A 9,017-nucleotide genomic window follows, 5' to 3' on the forward strand; every position below is an offset into this window, starting at 1 on the left:
AGCCAGGCCATAGAGCATGGAAGATTTTCATTTGGACTTATGAGCTAGTTCAGTGGAGTGTGAAGTGTGCTTTGTGGGGAAAGATAAAAATGAAGTCTTAAATTTCCCTGTAATTACTTGAAGTATTTTCTTTTGAGATTTATTTCCAAAGCCACAGGAAATACATATCCCTCTCTTAGCCACCCTGTTCAGGCATCCTGTGAGCATCCTGTGAGCATCCTGTGAGCNTCCTGTGAGCGTCCTGTGAGCGTCCTGTGAGCGTCCTGTGAGCGTCCTGTGAGCGTCCTGTGAGCGTCCTGTGAGCATCCTGTGAGCATCCTGTGAGCATCCTATGTCTATGAAGTATCAAGTGCTCTGGTGACAGTTTAAAAGGAAAGAAAGGAAGATCCAAAGCTTCCATGCATTTAGCAAAGGGTTTCAGAAATGGTGGACCTCACAATAGTTATTACCCGCTAGCCCTTAAAAGTTGAACCCCTCTTATACATCCTCTGAATTAGACTTTGAACTCTGTCAGCTTTCAGGAGGCAGAGGCAGAAGCAGAGAGGCAGAGAGACAGTGGCACTGGCACTGGCACCAGCACCGGCACCGGCACAGGCAGATTGAATATGAGGCCATCTCAGATAGGTGGAATCAAGTTTAGAAGCTGACATAGAAAGAAAAGTCTAAGTCATTATATCTTATTAATCAGATAGGGAAACCTTGATCAAAACAAAACAAGGTTGTTATTATTCATCTTTGAAGCCTTAGTGTGAAGGCTACTCAATACTTACACATTCAAGGCAATTTCTTCAAAGTGGGTTAAGGGCTGGGGGTTAAATCAGACATTGTAAGGACTTGGATTAGAATATAAGTTTTTTTTTTTTTTAAATAAGTAATTTCTAGGAAGTAGTTCTGGCCTTGCCCAGAGGCTGCCAGCTCCATTACCAACGCTATTGACCAAATCGACCTTGAAGGAGAGCTGCGAGTAATACCCCCTGGCAGTTGGTGAAGGCAGCTTTCCAGCCTCCGTAAGAAAAAAGCATAATCATGCCAGCTTTGCTACCCAGGCAGGCTATTCATCTCTACCTACTGCAGTTTCCTGATCTATAAAGTAAATAGTATGTGACCACTCTAAAAGGCTCCTGATGCTTCTTGAACAGGAGAAAATAGGCAACCAGGCCTGGAATAGTGCTCAATATACATTTACTTCCCTCTCCATTTGCCCAATAAAAAGATCCAGAGTCCCCTGTTTTCCTTTCTCACTAGTATTGGCAGTTATCTAACTAGGAAAATGAGGCTATAATGTTCATTCCAGATAGACAATATTTCAGACCACTTTAAAAAAAAATTATTGGATATTTTCATTATTTGCATCTCAATTGTTTTCCTTTTTCCAGGTCTCCCCTTCAGAACCCTCCTATCCCATCCCCCATCCCCCAGCCTCTATGAGGGTGCTCTCCCACTCATCCACCTATTCCCACCTTCCTACTCTGACATTCCTCTACACTGGGGCATCAAACACCCTCAGGCCACTCCTCCACTAATGTCCAACAAGGCCATCCTCTGCCACATATGTGGCTGGAGCCATGGGTCCTGTCCAGTTTCCAGGAGCCCCAGGGAGTCTGGCCAGTTGACACTGTTGCTCCCCCCATGGGGCTGCAAGCCCCCTCAGTGGCTTCAGTCCCTTCTCCAACTCCTCCTTGTGCTCAGTCCCATGGTTGGCTTTGAACATCTGCCTCTGATTTGTCAAGCTCTGGCAGATCAGGCCACTTTCTTATGCTACTCATCAAAACCTAGTTTGTGAATTCTTTCCATTTGACCTTTGCTCCCAGATTGGTTTAGAGCAAAAGGCATGGTTATATGTTGGTGCATAACTAACCTTCTCCCATCTTTTGTGTCTTTATATGAAGATCTATTCCTAGACTTGTACGTCAGAAGTTCAGGACGCCCTTATCTATTTGTTTGACTTGAACCTACATAGCATCAGCTGGGATGACTAGGGTACCAAGTACAATTTCAAGTCAGCTCCTTTCCCTTGGTCCTCCCTGATATCTCCCGAATCCAACTGACATTGTTAAGTGTCTCAAGTTTTCCAGGGTAGCAAATTGAGAGTTGTGAAGTTGTTGATGTAGATGCTGGCTTCATCTACTGTGACAGTTTCAAGAGGGACTAGTCCACGATGCCAGGGTAGGATTTAGAGGGTTTTACACTGGGAGGTTTCTAGGCCATACACTATCATTTTGATTCGTAGCCCTGGAGAGCATGTATTCTTTGCATAATACATAGGGAAATGTGAATGATTCCTCTTGTCCACAAACATGTGATCCTCAATGTTAGGGGGCTCAGTCAGCCAGAAATGAAGTGAATGCCTGTAATCACTGGCCTGTGAGCATGGAATCATTGAAACCAGGAGCTCCACAGTGGAAATAAATGGTGGGACAGAAAAGATGCACAGCATTTTTCTTAGACTTCTTCAGAGTCTAGCAACAAATTGAGGTTTTCAATGGAAATTAATTTACATGAATCAATGAAAACCAGAGGACAGGTACCAGGATTGATAGTATCGAGTGGGAGAAGGGCAGGAAGGATGATGTATTGAAGAGTAGGTGAGAAATGGCCATACACAGTAATGGCCTCCAGACAGAGAAAAGTAATCTTCACGTTATGGTCGTGCCTCCAGTTATTCACTGTTCATGCTAGGAAATATTTATCAGCTCTCAACTTGTAGATGAAGATAAATCTTATGTGTTCTCTAGTGTCAGGTTATCACATACTCCACACTTGATTGGATTTCTAGTAGACTGTCTGCCTCCCAGCTCCCCAAAGTTCTCTCTGATTACTCCTCTCCAGCTGATCCAACCTCAGTGTCCATCTCTCACAGCCTGGCTTTACAGGATCAACTGACTGGATGATGAGACTCAGAACAGAATTTCTTTCATTATATTTCATCTGGATAAGAACACACACACACACACACAGACACACACAGACACACACAGACACACACAGACACACACAGACACACACACACACACACACACACACACACACACACCTCCCTCCCTCATAAATATAGTTTCATTTTCCTAGTACAAGGCTAAATATCTAGAAATATCTAGGAAGCACTTATTAAACCTTCAACAAGCTGTTTTCAAACATGCACACATTCAATGTAGAATCAAGTCATAGCCTAGGACTTATTTCTCTAGCCACTTTAAAAGGTGTACTTATCAGTGATAACTTGGTCTAGTTCATATGCAGACAGCTCTGTTGATGCTTGGACCTTCTCATAAATGAGTATTTTTCAAAGTGGGTTTTCCAAAGTTTCTCTCCACAATGTTAGGCGTACTTTGCATACCTCCGGGAGTCCTGTCACTCTATTGGCTTGTTAAATACTCTAAACAGACCCGAATAAAGGGAAACTTGCCTGACTAAACATCTAAATTTATTAGACTACAGGGTATTGTTTTATTTTATTTTTTCAAATGTGGCAGTACTAAGATATTTTCCAGGAAGGTGGTGATATTTTGAAAACATTTTGTGGAGTGATGCCCCATAAATCTCAGCTTTCATCTTTCCTTCGCTCTTGAGCTTTTAGCACACTGCTTACTTCCTATTACCTTTGACTCAAGGCTGATGGCTTTCTAGCCTCTGAGAAGATAGAAATTTTAAGAGTCCACAGAAAGATAACTTTTTGGCTAATTTGGTATTGTTTGGGCTAGAGGAGATATGATGGCAAAAATCACACATTTCTCTTTTTAAATTGAAAAACGGGGGGTGTGGATAAGTAGATGTTCCCTAAGCACACTAATATCGAAACTGTGACAAAGACCCAGGAGCCTGAACCTCCGGGAAAGAACATCCCCTCCCTCCCCCACCGCACCCCCATTCATCAGCAAGTGCTTTCCTAGAGAGTCTGCATTTGGACTTGGGCTGAATTGAAAGGAGGCAATCCCAAAAGCTCATAGGAAGAGTCGTAATTTCCACAGGATGCAAGTAGGGATTTTGAGTTCAATGTGCACCCTGGAAATGGAGCAGACTGACAGCCAGAGACCATGCTTTTGGCAGAGGCTGAATGGTGCCTCTGCAATCGTGGAACAACACAGCATCATAGCTGCTCAGCCTCTCACCTGCACATCAAGGCTCTGGGTCTTATAAGCTAGGGAAATTAGAGAGGGAGCAACTTGACTCTCAAAGAACAACCTTCCCAGGAGGGGTTATTTGTGGGAACAGAGGTGTTAAATGGTGGTGTGGAGAGCACTCCAGCATAGCCCATTGGAAAGGCATTCATCAATCAAGGCACGTGGAACTCCCAGAGGGGGAAGCTGTGTTCTAGGAAGCTGGTCATTCTCACCCTTTGAGGCTAAGCTAACTTTACCACTGACAGTGCCCAGGATGTGTTAGTTCATTTGAACAGAATTGTTAATTTTATGCTCCTTAGTGAGGCTGAGTACAGAGGTAGAAGTGAGGAAGTAGAATTAATTTGAAGCCTCCTGATAGTAGATATATCTCATTCTCTCCAAATCCTTGAGCTCTAGTGAAAAGATAAAGGCCAAGGAGAATGCTATGGAAAAATATGCACAAAGAATTTTAAAGTTGGTGAGAGGGACGGTGGGAAAGCATGATGTTCCACACAGTACTCTTTTTCTTTGTAATACTTGATAGTGCATATTCTAAGCAGGAATGCTATTGTAGAGATAATCCCTGGCCCTTTTGTTTGTTGAATTTGAGGGCAAATTTAGAGGTTCCAGCAGAGGAACACAGCTATTGGTACATCTTGGATTAAAGACTGGTCATTTTCCATCCTGGGAAGGTGATTCTCTTTAATCAAGGGCACAGCTTTGAGAGAGATGCATATGGAGTGGTGATAGAGAAACACACAGCCACCTAGCCACTCAGATCAGCAGAATCAACTGTACTGAGCAATGGAGTGACAGATGTTTTGGCCCCATCTCCCTCAGGTCCCTATTATTTTTGAGACATACTGTTCCTAGGTTGCCCCAGCTGCCCAGCCCAGCTAGCCTTGAATTAGCTATAAAGCTTAGGCTGCCCCCAAATGTACAATTCTGCCTCACTCAATTTTGTAGCTGAGATTTTGAGGGGTGCTTGCCGCCATAGCCAGTCAAATAACCCACTGCTTGCTGTGATTTTTCTGTATGTGGTGATGTGATTTAGACCCAGGGCCTGGGCAAGGTCAAGTGCTCTACTACTAAGCCGCAGTCTCACAATATCTAACTTTGAAAAAATATGTATTACTTCTTGTGCTGAATAGTCTTAATTGTCAACTTGATGGGACTGGAATCAGTTAGAAGGTGTGCCTCTGGGCATGGCTGGGAGGACAGTTCAAGAACGAGCCTACTAAGTGAGCAGAAGATTCTCTCTCCAAGTGCATGGCGCCTTCTCGTGGGTCTGAAGACTGTCCTCTCCTTTGGCTGCTTCTCTCATGCCAGCCAGAGTGTCTGTCCTGTATTTTGCTATTTCTATTGTTGTCCTCCGGCATCAGAATCCAGCTTCTACCTTTTAAGTTAGAGAGAAAGTTAGGACTCTTCCAGCCCTCCAGTGAGGTTAGTACTGCTGAGATATTTAGCTTCATGGGCTGAGATTTTCATTCTCTCTAGTGTATGTATGTACATATGTGTTATATTATATTGTGTTATATGATATGATATGTTATAAAATACAAATACACACATACACACACACACAATTGATTCTGTTCCACTGCAGAACCCTATGTAATATATCTACATTATGCACTGGGATTTCAAAGTTCTTTCTTTCATGCTGAGTCACAGTTCTATCCTTTTCATCTATAGCTTATACGTATTTTCTGTCCTGAGAAATTGAGGACAATAAGAAAATTGTGCCTAAGAACTGTCTTATGTCCCACTGACCAACATGGTAAAGACAGACTGGATACCTATAAATGGACACTCCTCATTTGCAAGTATCTCTTAAGCCATATGAAAGCTAGTCACTCTGGCTCTTCAGCAGGCTTAGTCCCGATTCTCACCCATTGGAAAAGACCTTAAGGAATTACCTTATGGAATTTGATATTATCCTGAGAATTATCTTTTGTGTACAACAAATGTTTTCTGACTCTGAGAATCTGCAAATGCAAAACAGTGTAAATCCTCTAGACCTACAGTCTCCTTTGCTGCATTTGAACACACAGATAAACACACGGGCATGTACACACACACACACACACACACACACACACACACACTTCTCCTGAAGATACAGGGAGAACATCCTCAGGCACAACTTTAGATCTCCCTGAGATAGGAATTCTAGGGTGAGAGAGAAAAAAAAATGTACTGCTATAGAAGGAGGCAGAGGTGGTACAGTGCAGATTCTATCATGCAGTCCACTTCATGTGGAGGACAAACAAGACTAATGTGGTCTGTGGAGCCTGCCTTTGAGGAACCTTTAGTCCCTTACAGATGGAAGGGACCAAAGCACAGCTTTGGTCAAGTGCAGGGTCCCAGGAAGTAGAAACTCCATGTGGGTTAAGAGAAGGGAAGCAGATCATCTGGTGATTTAAGGCTTCACTGAAGTCTCTAAACATTTTATTCCAGGAAGCAATTCACAGCCAGAATTCTTGGGATCCCCCAGCTTTCCATAGTGAAAGGACCTCAAAGAATCTGGCAAAGAGTTTCAATATACATTCTGGGAAATTCTTAAGGTGCCTCAGTAAATGGCAATGAAGAAAACAGATCTGACCATGGGGAGGAGAGCTATGTATTGATGGGATGAGTGGGGAGAACCAAGAAATTCCTGATGTCTAAGTATCATGCCTTTAGCTCTTGGGCTAGACCAGCATGTCCCTGGTAGATAAGGATAATGACTTGTACTTTCCATTGATAGATGGATAACCTGTTCTACATATGCCCCAATCTCCTACTGCTGCTGATTCTTGAATCCAGACTCTTATGGGGCTGGATGCCTGTCACAATAAGGCTGCTATGAACATAGTGGAGCATGTGTCCTTATTACCAGTTGGAAGATCTTCTGGGTATATGCCCAGAAGAGGTATTGCTGGATCCTCCAGTAGTATTATGTCCAATTTTCTGAGGAACCGCCAGACTGATTTCCAGAGTGGTTGTACAAGCTTGCAATCCCACCAGCAATGGAGGAGTGTTCCTCTTTCTCCACAACCTTGCCAGCATCTGCTGTCACCTGAATTTTTAATCTTAGCCATTCTGACTGGAGTGAGATGGAATCTCAGGGTTGTTTTGATTTGCATTTCCCTGATGACTAAGGATGTTGAACATTTTTTCAAGTGTTTCTCAGCCATTCGGTATTCCTCAGTTCAGAATTCTGAGGAATTTAGCTCTGCACCCCATTTTTTAATGGGGTTATTTGAATTTCTGGAGTCCAGTTTCCTGAGCTCTTTGTATATATTGGATATTAGTCCTCTATCAGATTTAGGATTGGTAAAAATCCTTTCCCAATCTGTTGGTAGCCTTTTTGTTTTTATGTGGGAAAATTTTAATTAGTATTTTTATTAATTCTTTGAGAATTTAATATATGCACACAATGTTATTTTGATCATGTCCACCTCTTGCCTAAACACCTTCAAGCTCTGTCTCTACATCCTCTAAAATTTTAGTGCTTTGACCACCAATAACTATCAATTCCTACTTGTACTGGCTCTATATTCATGGCTTTGGAACCATTACATTGAGTGTGATTAACCTTCCCCCCACCCCCAGTAACCACATTCTTACAGAAACCTGTCTTCCTCCCCAAGAAACTATCAACTGCCAAGAGCTCCTCAGCTAAGAATGGATGCTTGTGAGCCCCTCCCCACTAGGTTCTGGGATGCTGTCTGGCTTGATCTTGTACGTGTCTTGTGCAGGCTATCACAGCTGCTATGAGCTCATGAGGGCTGTGGTTCTGTCATGTCCAGAAGACATTGTTTTGGTCTCATTATTCCTGATCTCTGGCTCTTCAATATCTTTCTTCCATGTCTTCTTTGTTGGTCTCCAAGCCTTGATTACATCAAGGCTTTTATATAGACATCCTATTTGTGGCCAAACACTTGGAGAACATTTTCTAGTTCAAAGAAAGGACACATTTCTGTAGCCTATTCATATATACTTTTATCTACCTATGCATCTATCTATCTGTCTATCACCTATATATCATGTTATCCCATTATAAATAAAGAACAATGCCAATAGGTTTTTGACTGTCTTATCTAGGGTTATAGATCTAATATATAGAAGAGCTAGGACTAGCAGCTATATTATTTAAGACAAAAATCATCAATGCTTTCTATCATATGACTAAGTTGTGAGCTTTTAGAAGAGAAGGCTGTGACATATTCGGCTGTATATATGCAAATCCTAATAACCAAGCCTGGTACATTATGATAATCATTATATCTTAATAATTGTGCAGCCTTATAATCTATAATAATAATGCTTACAATCATAAAAGTTTATGTGCTGGGCACTCTGTGAAAGAGCTGTTCATATATTATCATAATTAAAAGTCATCACCACCCCTTGAGAAATACTCTTAATTCCCTCCTTTTAGAAAAGAGTGCACAGAGGATTAGAGAGGGTAAAGACCTTGTCCAATGTCACATGCATGTTTAGCACAGGGGCTCACAAAATGCTAGATGAATGACTGAAGATATATCATATTTCTCACAGAAGTACAGACTTAGACACAATGGAGTTCATCCCTGGTGAGTGGCTACCCAGCCTTGGTTGGTCCTTTGATGCTACAGAACCAACTTTCTGAGTGTATGCATTCCATCTGTGGACTGATGCTATTTAAAAGATCTGTCAGATTTCATGTTTAAATGACTACAAGTTTCACTCTTGGATTTCAGTTCAGTATTTACTTGTTTCAGGGAATAGGCTTGACTCCAGATCTTGGTTACATCCTTGAAAAATGTGTCCTTTGTTCTTTACTGGGATATGGTGGCACTTAAGTGATTACAGGCAAAAGTTCATGCTGGGTCCAGGCAAAGTTGCTCACAAAGGAGCCTAGGTGCCCTTCTTTACCTGCTAAGCTGCCTC

Source organism: Mus pahari, chromosome 7 (genome assembly GCF_900095145.1).
Source record: "Mus pahari chromosome 7, PAHARI_EIJ_v1.1, whole genome shotgun sequence".
In the NCBI taxonomy this organism is placed as follows: domain Eukaryota; kingdom Metazoa; phylum Chordata; class Mammalia; order Rodentia; family Muridae; genus Mus; species Mus pahari.